This window comes from Sus scrofa, chromosome 5 (genome assembly GCF_054392235.1).
Source record: "Sus scrofa isolate SSC_HxYL_T2T_F1_AM1 chromosome 5, Sscrofa_HxYL_maternal_Yorkshire_Landrace_v2.0, whole genome shotgun sequence".
Taxonomy (NCBI): domain Eukaryota; kingdom Metazoa; phylum Chordata; class Mammalia; order Artiodactyla; family Suidae; genus Sus; species Sus scrofa.
Genome location: NC_139387.1, coordinates 96,270,702 through 96,286,133, shown reverse-complemented (window position 1 = coordinate 96,286,133; position 15,432 = coordinate 96,270,702). Strand labels below are relative to the sequence as shown.

Genomic DNA, 15,432 nt, shown 5'->3' with positions numbered 1-15,432 from the left:
ATGTGGGTTCAATCCCTGGCCTCACTCAGTGGGTTAAGGATCCGATGTCACCAGAAGCTGCAGTGTAGTTTGCAGATGCGGCTTGAATCTGGTGTGGCTGTGGCGTAGGCTGGCAGCTGCAGATCCTATTCCACCCCTCGCCCAGGAACCTCCCTATGCCTCAGGTATGGCCCTAAAATGAAAAAAATACCCCGACTGCAATGGGTTCAATCTCTGGCCTGAGTTAAAGGATCCAGTGTGGCCACACCTGTGGGTTGGTTTCAGTCCCTGGCCCCAGAACTTCCATATGCCACAAGGGTGGCCGTTAAAAAAAAAAGGTGAAATCTTGTTATTCACAGCTGCGTGAATGGACCCAGAGGGTATTATGTGAAGTGAAAAGTCAGAGAAAGACAAAAATCATATGATTTTGCTTACATATGGAATCTAAAAAAACAGAGCAGATGAACAGAAATAAAATAGATAAGGAGAACAAACAGGTGGTTGCTGGAGGGGAGGGGGCTGGGGAGAGGCGTGCAGTGGGTGAGGGAGGTTAAGAGGTGCAGACTTCCAGTACAAAAGAAGTGAGTCCTGGGGATGCAGTGGACAGCATGGGGAAAATAGTCGGTAATGTGAGAATGACTTTGTATGGCGACGGAGCATAACTAGACTTGCGGTTATTTCGTGATGTATGGAAATACTGAATCGCTCTATGGCACACCTGGAACTGACACGCTGTTGTAGGTCAGGTATACTTCAGTTGAAAAGACAAGAGCAGGTACAGTGAAAATGAATGAACGGGTCAATCAGTCAAGACTCACCTACACTTAAAGGTCAGAGAAGGCTTCCTGGGGGAAGGGGCGTCTAAGCCAAGTGTGGCTCGAGAGCAGAGGTCGTCTAGGTGAGGGGAGGGGGCAGCTGCGGGGACAGGCTGTGCCAAGGCTGGGAGCTGGAGAAGCGCCAGGCCCGACCCGCGATGGGGATGAGGCGTGCAGTCCAGCCAAGGGGCGCTGGTCAGTGAGGGGGACGTGGTTGGCGGGGCCGCGGAGGGCGAGTCTTAGAACCCATGTCCAAGGACCTGGGTTTCACTGGCAAGACTGGGAAGCCATTCAGAGCTTCGGTTAGAAGACAGACTGGGTCATTTGTGTGTTTTAGAACCGTGTTCTGATACAAGACGAGAGAGGACACCCCTGGAAGCCTGCAGGTCGCTTAGAAGGTGGTTCTAAACCAGCAAGAGACTGGGACTGAGTTAGACGGGTGATAGTTGCAATGGAAAGAAGGTGGATTGAAGAGCGATTTGCAGGATAGAACTGCCCAGACGCGGTGAGGAACTGGATGCCCCCTTGAGTCTGACACACCAATAGTAGGGCCGTAAAATGAACAATCGTTTTTACCAAGGTGGCCACTGTTTTTCTGCAAGATATATTCTTTCTCCCCTGATCTAAGTCTTCACAAAGAAGGTAAAGGAATAAAACCCAAACACACACTGGATTTCTACTGTGTCCCAGGCCTTGGACGAGGCACTAGGTTGGAGCCCACAGAATGTGTACCCAAGTCAGATGGCGAAGGACTTCCCAGAGATGCCAGGGCCGAGTCTCAGAGGTGCAGGGACCTTGGGGCTGGGATGACAGGGGACAGAGGGCAGTATCCGGCTCGGGTATCAGAGGGACAGAGGTGTCATGGACCAGGCCGGAAGGTTGGAGGACTCGCTGGCTTGGGAGGCCCAGCCAAGGAGGATGATTGCCACCCTGGCACCAGGAGCTGTACAGCTGAGCGGGAAGAGCTCAGACCTGGAGTCCGTGTGCTTGGGATTGAAGCTAGGCTTCTGTTTGACTTGCAGGTTTCTCATCCTCCCTGAGCCAGATCTCCTCTTCTATAAAGCAGGGTTGGTAAGCGTACCTCCTTTGTAGAGTTGCTGAGAACATTCCATCAGATAACAGGTGTAACGCCCCAGGCTCAGTGCCTGTTTGTAGGAAGCACTCAAGTAAGGTTATAGCTCTTAGGGGGGCAGAAGCCCAGGGGAAGGAGCCACGGTTGTAACCAAGGTTGGGAAATGTTTCAGAGAGGAGGTGGCATTAAAATTAGGTCTGGAGGATTTTCACCAAGGCAAGGAATTTCGGGGGCATTTGGGGCAGTAGAACCAGCACAGTAGGAGATCTTTCGAAATCACATCCCCCCCCCCCCTTTCTGGCTGGAAGCAGGGAAGTCAATGGGAGGGTCCTGGGAGGGACCAAGATGGGAAGAGCTCTGAGTTTGCGCTTTGTTCGGTGATGCTGGGACCTTATTAAAGGGCTTCCAGCCAGACTGACAAGGTCATATTTGTGTTTTTAAAAGCCGATCCTGTTGCCACTGGAGAAGATGAAGGGCATTAACCCGAGCACTAACTGTACCGCCTGGCACACTCCTGCCCCCTCCCAGGGTCACTGTCTTTCGTGTCTATTTCACAGCGTGACTTTATCTCACGTCTCTCCCTGCCGTGTCTCCACATTCCACGTGCTTCTCGACCTCCCCATGGGCTCCACTTGGTCCCAGATCACGCAGTGGAACCCGGGCTGGTTCCTCTTCAGAAAATGGGCCATGTAGGAACGACCACACTTGTCTTTATTGTTCTGACCTGGCATGTGCCATCCTGCACAGGACGTGTACAGGGTGGGGCCAAAGCCCCCCGGGCATGCTCATTAAAACGTTTCTGAAGATGCCCAACCCCAGATGAGTTGTATAAATTTAGCATTTACTCATATTCTTCTACCTGTTTCTTCCACGATAAATGTTGGAAGACTTTCAAGCAGCCCTTGGTCGCTGTTTTTAGGTTTTCATCTTCTGGGTAGGCTGCTCTCCACATGACACTGTGAACGAGATCATTTCTCAACTTGGTCTAACAACAGGTTGGGATAACAGAAGGGAATTGGAACACGGGAGAGAGAAACGAAAATCCGACTGCTAAACATAGTCAGCCTCCATGCCCCAGAGTCATAAGCAGAGAGAATCCGGCGAGTTGCTTATGGACACACCCAGGTCCTTCCTGAGTTGTCCCGTCTCGAGGTCTGAATCCCTTTCTCTCCCACGAGACCTTCCTTCCTCAAGCCTCCCCAGGGCCAATCATCCGCCCTAAGGCCTGTGAGCTGTTACTGCCTGAAAACTTGACCGAGACCACCCATGATGCATGGTAACCCATAGCCACATTCTGCTGAAGCCTGAGAGACTCTGGGTCGGCCTGATATTATAGGCGGTGGGCACCATGTGGCAGAGAAGGTGACGGAGGGCTTTTCTGAAGGGAAGTCGGGATGTGGCCACTTCGGAGCTCAGGGATGGTGCCCCTTCCACAGGGAGCCTGCCTTGCACCCAGGCCCTGCCAGGAGATAGGGTCCCCATGCATGGAGGGGAATATGCGTATCACACATCAGATGCCATGCCCTGCACGCTCTGGGCATGTTCCCTTTAGTCCTCCTGGATCCCTGTGAAGTAAGTCCACACGCTTTATAATACACACTCGGAGCAGAAAAAGCAGCCGTGGGTTGTATATTCTTTTCCTACTGCTGATGGTGCAACTTCACACAACCTTACCGGCTTGAACAACATGCCTTTATTATCTCACAGTTCTGGAGGTCAGGAGTGTGCCCTGGGTTTCACTGGGTTAAAACCAAGGTAGAGGAGGCGTGGGGAGGGTCTCCGTCCTTGGCTCTTCTCGTGTCTGCAGGCAGCCTGTCTTCCTTGGCTTGTGGCATCTGCTCGCATCTTCAAAGCCAGAGTGTGGCATCTTCACATCTTCCTGGCTCTGAGTTCTGTTTCCGTCATCGCATCTCCTTTTCCACCTCTGACCCTCTCGCCTCCTCTTGAAGCCACTCAGATAATCCAGGATCATTTCCCCATTTTGAGATCCTTAGTCACATCTGCAAAGTCCTTCTTGCTGTGTAAGGTAGCATAGTGACAAGTCCCAGAGGTTGGGACGTAGATAGCTTTGGGGGGCCCTTAATCCACTTGCACAAGTAATGGAACTGGGTACCAAATCTAGGCTTAACTCCCAAGCCAGTATTTTGCCTTCCACTGTAGTGAAAGCAAAGAGAAGCTGAGGAGACATTATCTGTCGCGGTGGTAGGAGGAGAGGGGAAAGCCTGGTCCTCATGGACCCTCCACGGATGACTGGTTATACACAAGAGAGACGATGGACCTCCAGGCCCACCTGAGATATAGCAACTCTTCTACCTTGAAAGTTTAAGCATCCCATGTGTCCACCTAATGGATCTTTATTGAGCACCTGGTGCGTGTCCGGCATTGTCCGGAGACCAGGATTCTGTAGCAGTGAACAGCCCAGACCCGGGTCTTTGCCCTCCTGGAGCTCCTTCTAGTGAGGTGTGCTAGTTTCCTAGATCTGCCAGCCACAGACTGGGTAGCTTCAAATGACACGCATTTATTCTCTCCCAGTTGTGCAGGTGAGAAATTCTAAATCAAGGTGTCTACAGGGCCATGCTGCCTCTGAAAGCTCCAGGGGAGACCCCTCCCCTCCTCTTGCAGCTTCTGGTGGCTCCTGGTGTTTCTTGGCTCGTGGGAGCACGATCCAACCTCTGCCTCCATCTCCACGTGCCTCTTTCCTCTTTGTGTGTCTAAATCTTCCTCTCCTTTGTCTGATCAAGACACCAGTCACTGCGTGCCTTAAATCCAGAATGCTTTCCCCTTGAGATCCTGAACTACTTACATCTGCAAAAGCCCTGTTTCCAAATAAGGTCACATTCTGAGGTCCCAGGTGGAATGACTCAGAGGTGGGGGGCGTTCTTCACCCCACTACCAGAGGGGAGATGGACAGTGTGAAAATAAGTAGGAAACTGGCCTGCCGATGTGACCACCATGGAAAAGAAAAAGGAAGTTGAGGACGGGGGTAGGGCGTGCTGGCTGATGGCACGGAAGCTACAGTTTCAACCAGAGGGTCCCCGAAAGCCTCATGAGCAGGGACGTCTGAGCCAAGACCCACACTCACTTTGGGGATGTCCCCTTTCATAGGCTATGGCCGCATCTAGCTGGGTGGCCAGGAAGACAGTCTGAGACGGAAGATGGGTCTAATTCCGCATCCATCCCTCCCTCCCTTCCACCTGGGTCCTCATGCCTGGAGTCTGTGCAGCGACACCCTTTATGGTCCAGCGCGGCTCTAATGGCAGCGGTCATGCTAATAAAGGATCTCAGGGTGGCCCCTCCTCTTGGGGTGAGGACCCCATTGTGCTGACTGATTGTGTCGAAGCAAGTAGGACAACTGTCTGTGGGGTGGAAGCAGTGGGGAGCAAAGGGGAATATGTTATTCGGGCCTCGGGGCATCGCTGAATGACCCTGGCAGCAGGCGAACCCGTGCATCTAGGTTACCAAGGATGCTGGAAGGAACTGGGGGGCCTTCTCACACCGGAGGGGTGTTCTTAGGCGGACCCGAGTCCCCTGAGTTCTTGATCATCTTTGTCGGCCGTTAGCGGAGCTGGGAGTAAATCCTACTTATTTCGAAGCAGAAGGTGGAAAGGGATTGAAACTGAAACCGACAGTGAGAGGGGTTGGCACAGAGAGAGTGCTTATCGGACTGAGAAGCCAGTTTTGTGTGGCCAGAGCTGCAGCCACCCAGGTCCTCCCAACTCCTTATCCTGGCATCTCTTTCACCGATGCCGCCCGACTCGAGCAGGTACCATTAGAACATCCCTTTTAGCAAACGTATGTTTTAAGGCATAGATTTTTTTTTTTTTTTTTTTGAAATGACCTTATCTCAGGCAGCGGGCACTTTCCTAAGTATGTATCGATTAGCCTTTAAAAATTCCTCAAGTATTTTCCCTTGTCTCGGTGGCCTCGTACTTGTCCTGTTCCCAGCAGCTCCCCCACATTCAAGCACGCTATTCAGATCTTCCTTGGACGTGGCCCTGCCAGCCTTCCGTGGTTTTGCTCTCGTAACATTTTATAACATTTGGGCGCTTACATTGCACTATGTGGAGAGGGGACCGTTTCCGAAGTGCCCCATGTGGCCCCGGATCCTGCCTTAAGGGAGATGGGGTCGTTTTCACTGCCACCTGCTTACAGAGGCCGAGGAACGTGCAGCTGGGAATCCAGTTCTGCCTGACTCAGGAGGCACCCTTTCTGCATCTTTATTTCCATGCTACCTTTTTTTTTTTTTTTTTTAATACCTCCTTTACATTCTTCAGTTCAGGGTTTGTGTTTGGAAATTAAAACACCCACTTTTAGCGCACGCATCACCCACCGAAGGCCACAGATCCCTTTTGTGGGAGTGTTTGAGTCTGCAAGTGTGTGTTCTGTGCGCTGACGAGCTCCAAATGTCAAGACAAAGGCTGGTTTTCCACCACACCCCTACGCCGGCCAGCCTGGCAGACACAAATCACGGAAACAACTTCTGCTGGCAGCCCGGAGACATAGCCAAGAATTTAGTCACTTGAAAATTTAATTCTTAGCCCAGTTCAGCTAATGCTTACTGAATAGCAGCCACGGGCCAGGCCCGGGACTCGGCCCTGGGGAGACCACAATAAATGAGGCTCTGCCCCCCGGATGCTCACGGGTCAGTGTGGGAAGCACAAATAATTTCAATGCGCCAGGCGTGGAAAGCGCTCTCATAGCTGCAGCTCAAGGCCTGGGGAGACCCCAAAGAACCTTTCAGTCTTGAGAAGAAGAAAGGTTGTGATGAAGAATCTTCCAAGAAGCCGTGAGCAGCGTGTGCTGCCTTAGGCAGAACAGGCAGGCGGATTGCTGACCCGGGCGGTGTGACCAGTGCGCCCGGCAGCTTGGTTCACCCTTTTGCCTGGATCCCTGGCACATCACTACCAGTTTGTGTGTGCTCAGCTTATGTCATTCAAATTTCGGCCTACCTCCTATTTCACTTGCCTGTGCAATAAATATAATACCAACTACTAATATTTGCTGAGGCCTTAATGGAAGCCTCAGTTAAATAAGAGTACATTTTTTGAAACAACCTGGACATATGTTTTTGTCGATGGACATTTTTAAACAGATGTACTTTTTTGTAACCACTCCATGAGACAGACACCATTATCATCTGCATTTTTGCAGTTGGAAAGCTGGAGACACAGAGCATGTGATTGGCCCAAGGTCATCGGCTCGTCATTGGCAGAACTGTAATTGTAATTGGCTTGTCCCTTCCTTCCTTAAGTTCTAGCCAGTCTGGTCCTTTTAAATCAGTTCCTGGCAGAGACGAAGCTTTACATGAACTCGGGGTCTTGGCACCTCCTGTTCCTTCTGCCTGGAATGCTGTTCCCACTCTCTTTGTCTTTTTACGGCCACACCTGCAGCACATGGAAGTTCCCAGGCTAGAGGTCAAATCGGAGCTGCAGCTGCAGTGCTATGCCATAGCCACACCAGATCCAGACTGTATCTGGGACCCACACGACAGCTCACAGCAATGTTAGATCCTTAAACCCCCGAGTGAGGCCAGGGATCAAACGCACATCCTCACAGACACGAAGCCAGGTTCTTAACCCACTGAGCCATAAGAGGAATTCCTGTTGCTGCTACTTCTCTTGATGTGGCTAGATCATTTTTATCCTTGAAATCTGAGCTGAGATGCCATCTTCCTTGACCAACCTGTCGAATGCAGTTCCTCCCTGCTTTATTTTTGGTTTCTGCAGCAGACTTACCTCAAGACTTACCTTTGAAACTGTTGAGATTATCATCTCCTTTTTGGGTTTTCATCTGTGTGCATCACTAGAATAAAAGTTCATTAAGAGTGGATTTTTTCCCCCTAAATGATTTTTATTTTTTCCATTATAGCTGGTTTATAGTATTCTGTCAATTTTCTACTATACGGCAGGGTGACCCAGTCACACATACATATATGCATTCTTTTTCTCACATTCTCCTCCATCCTGCTCCATTGTAAGTGACTAGATATAATTCCCAGCGCTGTACAGCAGGATCTCATTGCTTATCCATTCCAAAGGCAAGAGTTTGCATCTATTAACCCCGAACTCCCAGTCCTTCCCACTACCCCCACCCTTGGCAACCACAAGTCTGTTCTCCAAGTCTATGATTTTAAGTGTGGAATTTGAACTGCCTTAGACATTCAGTGTCCCCAGTGGCTGCTGCAGTGTGGTTGTCAGATGGGCACTCAGTAAATACGTGTAGAAGTGTTAGTGCAAGTTCATGTGCCCAGCGCAGTGTGAGGCCAAGCAAACCCAAACATTGTAGTTTGGAGGAAACCAGGGTTTGTTGCAGGGCTGTGCAAGCAGACAGACAGCTCCTGCCCCAAAAACCCTGAACTCCTTGAAGCCTTTCCAGCAAAGCGTGTTTAAAAGCCAGGGGCGGCAGGGGGCTCACAGGATGTGAGCAGCAGGTGACATGCTTCTTGATTGGCTGATGGTGTGGCAGCAGGGCCAGGTCACAGGGGTTAACCTCATCAGCCCTTAGGCTCCAGGTGGCCTGAGGGCCACATCCAGCTCAAGGTCATCAAGGAGTGACTGCCTTCCATTTGGTGGCGGTTTTGCGTTTCTAAAACAACTCAGGAGATGTGCATCAGGTCCTTGAGAGGGCAGCTAAAGGCAGAGGACATGGGTCAAGGGCCTGTCCTGGGAAGCCCACAGGAGGAGACTCAGGTATGGCACTGGGCCCTGGGGGTGCCAGGGATCTTTGATTTTGGTCAGAGACACAAACCAGCAGCAACCAATTCATTGCGCCTTGGGTACCAGGAGAACATGTAAAGTGCCCATGGGGACCCAGGAGGGCCTGACTGCTTTGCCTGGAGGCTGCGCAGACGTGGGAGAGGGGCCGTTGAACTGAGATCACCATTTCACCAAGGATCGTGGGTGCTGGGGCGTGTTGCACGTGCCAGGAAGGGCTGGGCACGTTTCACATGTTAAGCAACTACTTTTAAGGCACCGTGTATGCGATATTAGTGATGGATGTTTTGGTGACAGCAATTGATGGTTTTATCAACCCCGATTGCCTCGGAATGAGTTTGGAGAGGAAGGTGGGGCGGGATCACAGTGTCGGGGTGAGGAGACGAGCATGGAAATGTGTGTTCTAGGCTCCAGGTTACGAAAGGATTGAGGAGTTTGGTGTAGGTGAAAGGGTACCGCTGAAGATTTTTAAGTAGGACGTGGTCAGTTCTGTACTTGGGCGTGACCTAGGTGTTGGTGTGGAGGCTCTTTGGAGGCGGGGAGCAGGGAGGCCAACCAGAAGGCTGCTGTAGGAGCCCAGGGGACAGGTGTTGAGCAACCTGCGGGAAACAACGTAGAGCCATGTTTGGAATTGGTAGGTCATGATCAACGGCGTATGAGAGAGGTAAAAAAGGAGCATCCCCCGCCACCACCAAAGGCCTCAAGTTTTCTGACTTGATCTTCCATTTGGATCACTGCTTGTTAACCAAGATGGGGCAGTACTTCCTAATGTGCCTGGCTGGAACTTCTAATCCCTCAATAAAAACCTTGGAAGACGGTCCATCATCCATTCCCATCTTGGGAGGTTACAAAGCATACTGGCATAATCAAGGCTCTGAGAAGTCCTGCAGTAGAGAAACTTGTGTAATGAATTTTTCCCAAATTTCTTAACTCTCCTAACACCTAAAATAACCTTTGAGAAATGCTGAGAGGTGGAATAAAATCTGTTTTCCTGTATGGCCCAGGCCCTGGGAGGGCGTATTTATTTATTTATTTTTCCTCTTTTTTGCCTCTTTTAGGGCTGCTCCCGCAGCATATGGAGGTTCCCAGGCTAGGGGTCGAATCAGAGCTGTAGCCTCCAGCCTGCGCCAGAGCCACAGCAACGCGGGATCCAAGACGCGTCTGTGACGTACACCACAGCTCACGGCAACGCCGGATCATTAACCCACTGAGCAAGGGCAGGGATCGAACCCGCAACCTCATGGTTCCTAGTTGGATTTGTTAACCACTGCGCCACGACGGGAACTCTGGGCGTATTTACTTTTATCTTGGCATTTATGACATTGTTATCACGGCAGCCTTTGAAAATTTTGAGGAATTTAGCACAGTGGTAAGAGTATGGGCACTAGTGTCCAACTGCTGAGATTCACAGCCTGCTCTTTAACCTCTCCGTGCCTCGGTTTGCTTATCTTTGAAATGGAGCTGGTAATGGTAATACCTCCTGAGGTGGCTGAAAGCATCGGGAGTTACCTCTCAAGAAAGCCCTAGGACCAGTGCCTGGCCCTCGGGGAGGGCTCAGTGAGTAAGGACCCTTGCGGGGGGTATTACAGGGTAGAAGATGAGACTGTGGCCTTGAAAACCTCACTGCCTGGTTTGATAGCTCAGACCGTCTGCTTCCTAACTCTGCGACCTTGGGAAAGCAATATTAAGCCTTCTGTGCCTCAGTTTCCCAGCTGGAAAGCAGGGCAATTCGTTGTAGCCACTTGATAGGTTTGTGAAGAACAAACCCATCAAATCATGGGAAAGAACGTCTCCTTGCATGTTAGATGTTTTCACTTAAAACCTTGGGATTCCCCTCGTGGCATAGCGCAGACGAATCTGACTAGGAACCACGAGGTTGCGGGTTCAATCCCTGGCCTTGCTCAGTGTGTTAAGGATCCAGCGTTGCCACGAGCTGTGGTGTAGATCACAGATGCAGCTCGATCTGGCGTTGCTGTGGCTGTGGTGTAGGCCAGCAGCTACAGCTCCGATTCGACCCCTAGCCTGGAAACCTCCATATGCTGCAGGTGCAGCCCTGAAAGGACAAAAAAGATAAAAAACAAAACTAAACACTTCCTGGAGTTCCCGTCATGGTGCAGCAGAAACAAATCTGAGTAGGAACTGTGAAGTTTTGGGTTTCTATCCCTGGCCTCGCTCAATAGGTTATGGATCCGGAGATGCCATGAGCTGTGGTGTGGGTTGCAGACACGGCTCAGATCTGGCATTGCTGCGGTGTAGGCTGGCAGCTATAGCTCCGATTGGAGCCCTAGCCTGGGAACCTCCATATGCCGTGGGTACGGCCCTAAAAAGCAAAAAACAAAACTTCCCATAGTTCCCATTGTGGTCCAAGGGAAACGAACCCAACTAGTATCCATGAGGACGTGGGTTCACTTCCTGGCCTCACTCCGTGTATCCGGGATCTGGCATTGCTGTGAGCTGTGGCGTAGGTCACAGACGTGGCTCAAATCCCTAAAAGGCAAAATGCCCCCCCCCCAAAAAAAAAGTCTTCTAAATTGTCTGTCATTAGCATCATTTTCTTATGCAGAGTGACTTTCAGCTCCAGTGGTGAAGATCCCATTTGCCAGCTTTCCTGGCAAATTGTTCTGGTCTTGTACTCGGCATCCCCTTGGGCTGACTCTGGAGGCCTTGAATTCAGAGTTTAATTTGTCACAGTGACTTCCAACTTTCTTCTGAGCCGTCGACAGTGGTGGTAACGGTAGTTCCCTGATTCTGGGGACCACCGGGCCCCTCCCCTTTCTGAAAAAGGCGGACATCTGTTTCCCATCACTTAGCAGAAGACCTTGGGCTGCTCTTGTTGCAAAACCTTCCCCCTGGGTGGACACAGCCTCCTGTTCCCTGCGAGGGAGCCCGCATTGTTTCCTTGTTAAAAGTTTTCTGCCATTTTATCAGTGGAGGATCTTTGGAACAGGTCACACCAACCCTCACATTCGAGCCAATTACCAGATATTTAGTTATCAGTTTACTTCAGGGACTGTCTGCTCTTGGTGAACAATTAGATCAGAGGATGCTGATGAAATTCGAGTGGCAGGAAGGAGAAGTTCCATTTCTGAGTTCAGAGTTTCTATTTCAAGGTCGAGGACGTGGTAAATTTTTGCCTAGAGATTCTAGCCCGGGCAAGTCAGATTCTCAAGGTCCCCCGGCTTATCCCATGGGCATTTCAGCAGCCTGGAACCATCAGCTTGTTTCCAGAGGTGGGTCTCTCGTTCCTTATATTGGGATGAAAACAATGAATAATTTAAGTACTACCCATTAAAAAAATAGAAATATGGTATAAATACAATACTGTAATAATAAATTTAAAAGTCGATGCAGCTGGGCACTGTTCCCAGACTACCAGCTGAGCAGAAACACTAGTAAGTAAAGAAAAACTGCTATATGATGCAAATGGCTTCAATCTCATTGTTTTCTGCTCCTCTTATATTGCAAATGTATAGAATTGAAGTTACATTCCTGATAAGTAGGTTTTGTGGGCTGACCTGGAAACCTAATCAGTGTTGGTAACATTATTTCTATGGGGACAAAAGTGTCCTCTGTATCACACACAGATGGTTTGCAAGTGAGTTTTTGGAACACAATCAGGTTTTGAGTTGGGGGCCTCCCGGAATTTTAACCTCTAGTGAGGCGTTTTATTTTCAGGGCTGGGGATGGATGACTCTTAGAGGCCTCTCAGATTCCAGCCCTCTGTGTTTGCCTCCCAAATGCTTGCTCCCCCCTTCATCCCCGAGGCTCTGCCTCACCTTCTCTCTCTCTCTGCTCCCAGGGTCCCCATCTCTGTCGCCTTCTCCTGCCTGAGCCCCATCCTCCAAGCACCGTTGGGGCCCCAGGAAGCCAGGAGCAACTCGAAATGTCATTATTTTTTGTCCTTCATTAAATGGCAGTGAGGGATCACAGGAGGCCATACGGCCCAGTGACCAAACGTGTGGCTCTGAAGCCAGCGTTCAGCTGCTTGGGCTGTGCAACCTTGGGGTGTTATTGTACCTCTCTGAGCCTCTATTTCCCCCCTATAGAAGAAGTGGTTGCACAGACTAATAGGGGAGAACAGCGCCTGGCATGGGGCACTGTTCCCTCCAGGCAGGTCCATGGTCGGGTGGTAACTCAGGGACATGAGGGTTTAGACAAATTTCCACGGACTCCGCGTGCAACCCCACTGTATGCAAATACCTTCTGAATTCCAAACAGCAAACTTAGAAACGCGTGTCTGGAATTCTCCCTGTTGATGAGTCAGGGCCTGGGTAGGTTTCGAACAAGCTCTATGAGTTAGGGGTGAGGGAGCGCTGCTCCTCAGGTATGGCTGAGTGACAATCTCATACTCTGTTACTACTTTGAATAGATTAAGCTCGACAGCAGATTTTAGAGACAAGACTTCTTAAGTGGTTTTATTCACTAAATTGTTTCCTTTCACAGTCTTTTCACCAGTTATTTTTGAATTAACTTCGGAGTTTGGGGTTTTATGTTTCTCTTCAAAGCAGTTTTTTTTTTTTTTTTTTTTTTCATTGCATTGGAGCTGGTTCTCTTTCCTAATTTGCAATGTGCAGGCCTAGAGTCTGCACACTGCCTTATCTCGTAGGCATGAGATCTAGCTGGAGATAAGGACTCAAAAAATAAAAGACCCCCTGCGAGTCTTAGGGCTTTTGGACAGACCTTCTGTAGAGGATGGGGCAGTAGCATTAGGTGAGACGAGCAAATATATCTGTACCATTTTTCCCAGAATGTGCCCATTCTAGTTTGAATCCAATTTTCCTCCTGTCTGTGGCCTCAAAAAATTGGGATGAAGCCAGTTAAAAAATGAGCCTTTCATTGAGAGTCAGCCTCACCAGGAGTCACATCTGACAATGAGATTTTAATTTTATTTGCGTGAAGGCTTGTGCGTCCATGCACTCGACCGTTGCTGTGGTTGACGTGTAGGACTAAGAGCGATGGCTTTCAAAAAGAACCATTTCAAAGTAACTGGTTTTGTTTACTAAAACATGGGAGCTATGAGATCTGTCCCCCCCTCCTTAAGAGATTTGCGTGTGTGGGTGATGCGCTGTCGTAAGGATTTTATCATCTGCAGTATCAGAGAAGTAATAAGATATTATTGTTGGTTGACCATCTGGTTATACATTCTTGGTGTCACGGTTTGCCTTTTTATTTTTATGTTCCACTGACAAGAAGCAAGGAATGAGAGTTTAGAAATTTCAGAGGTGTTTTTATAAACAGGGAATTTATATTTAGTTGCTTAACATAAATTCTGTTTTCACCCGCTGCAAAATAGGAAATGACAGGTCCATTTTATAATTTTTTCCCAAAAGATGAACTGAAAACCTCGACTACTAATTTGTTCCCTCTCCAATTCAAACTTTTAGTTGATGTTCTGTTTAGTTGATGTTTAGCTGATGGTCTGTTTGCTGGGCGTTCCCATGGTGGCACAGCAGAAATGAATCCGACTAGGAACCATGAGGGTGCGGGTTCGATCCCTGGCCTCACTCAGTGGGTTAAGGATCCGGCATTGCCATGAGCTGTGGTGTGGGTCGCAGACGCAGCTGAGATCCTGTGTTGCTGTGGCTGTGGTGTAGGCCAGAGACTACAGCTCTGATTCGACCCCTAGCCTGGGAACCTCCATATGCCTCGGCTGTGGCCCTAAAAAGCAAAACCAAAAAAAAAAGAACGAAGAAAAACCCCACCAAAATAGTCTGTTTGCTTTAAGTGGGAGTCAGATATACATCATAAGGAAACTTTAGGAAGAAAAATCACCTACAGAAAGGACCTATAGAGATTTCATATTTCATCCATTCATTCAAAAATATTTATTGAAACCCCAGTATTTGCATATCATGCTGCCAGACACTGAAGGATTTGCAGAGGAGCTGTTAAAGCCTCTCTCTCTTCCTCTGAGGTGCTTCCAGCTTACTTGGTGGGGTGCGGGGAAAGGACTTAGGCATCTGAAGCAGTTAAGTTGTAATTCCGGGCAGCCTATGATTAAATGCCAAAATGTGTGGATCCGACAAGACGTGCTATAGGAGTTCAGAAAAGGGAGTGATAATTCAGTGGCGCTGCTGTTTTCTGCCTACAAATTGGCAAATTGTAGCACTATTTGTATGAACTATTTTACACTTGTTTTTTTGGCAGCCTCAGGCCTTGACTCCCAGGCAGTATTAAGCGCTTACAAAAATATTTGTCCTCCAGCCTCTCTAGAATTGGCCTTTTCTTCTTCTTCTTCTTCTTCTTCTTTTAGGCAGAGGAAGTGCCTCATTACAAACCACAATGCCCCTGAGAGGCAGGTAGTTTTTGCCAGTTCATCATTGCTTTCTCGTACAGCATCGGGCACCAGCCTCGTCATCCTCTGGGGTTCCACCCGGCTGGACGGGTCCGTGGCACGTTCTCTCTGACATTGAGAGGCACTCTCGTGTGAACTTAAGGTCCGTGGTGGACGAGCTCGCCATCAAGGGTCAGATACATGTGTGGCTTTGGAGGCTCGCTCAGGAAAATCCCCAGGGTCACGATGCTGGAGAAGGCGCTGACCCGGCTGGAAGGGAGCGTGGACACAGATGTGCTCGCTGGAAGCACATGTTCGCAATGGGGTGACGCGCCGAAACCATTGCACTTGGGGATGATGTGGCATGAAACTCGCTGGCTTCCTGTTCTATTTTTGTCATATTCAAATGAGCACAGCATTCAAAGACGAAGCCATGGGGCCTAGATGCTGAAGAATTAAAAGGAGAGAAGAGGAATGAGACATAAAACGCGTGTGAGCTCAGGCGCCCCGTTGGGGGACCACACCGCCTTCCCCTCACCTCCTTTCGGGGCCTCTGCGCAGCCCAACGCGGTTATCAGT

At 49.6% G+C, this 15,432-nt stretch overlaps 1 protein-coding gene and 1 long non-coding RNA gene across 7 annotated transcripts in view; one reads left to right on the top strand and one right to left on the bottom strand.

Annotated features, from left to right (window-relative positions):
- Window positions 1-15,432, top strand: part of PLXNC1 (plexin C1) — a 331,134-nt gene that overhangs the window by 217,915 nt on the left and 97,787 nt on the right. The window lies entirely within an intron of this gene.
- LOC146403562 (uncharacterized) lies at window positions 1,632-14,401 on the bottom strand. The gene is made up of 3 exons (XR_014804387.1): window positions 10,595-14,401; window positions 4,172-9,353; window positions 1,632-1,849 (listed from the first exon to the last, which is right to left on the bottom strand). It is a non-coding gene; the product is annotated as an uncharacterized LOC146403562 (long non-coding RNA).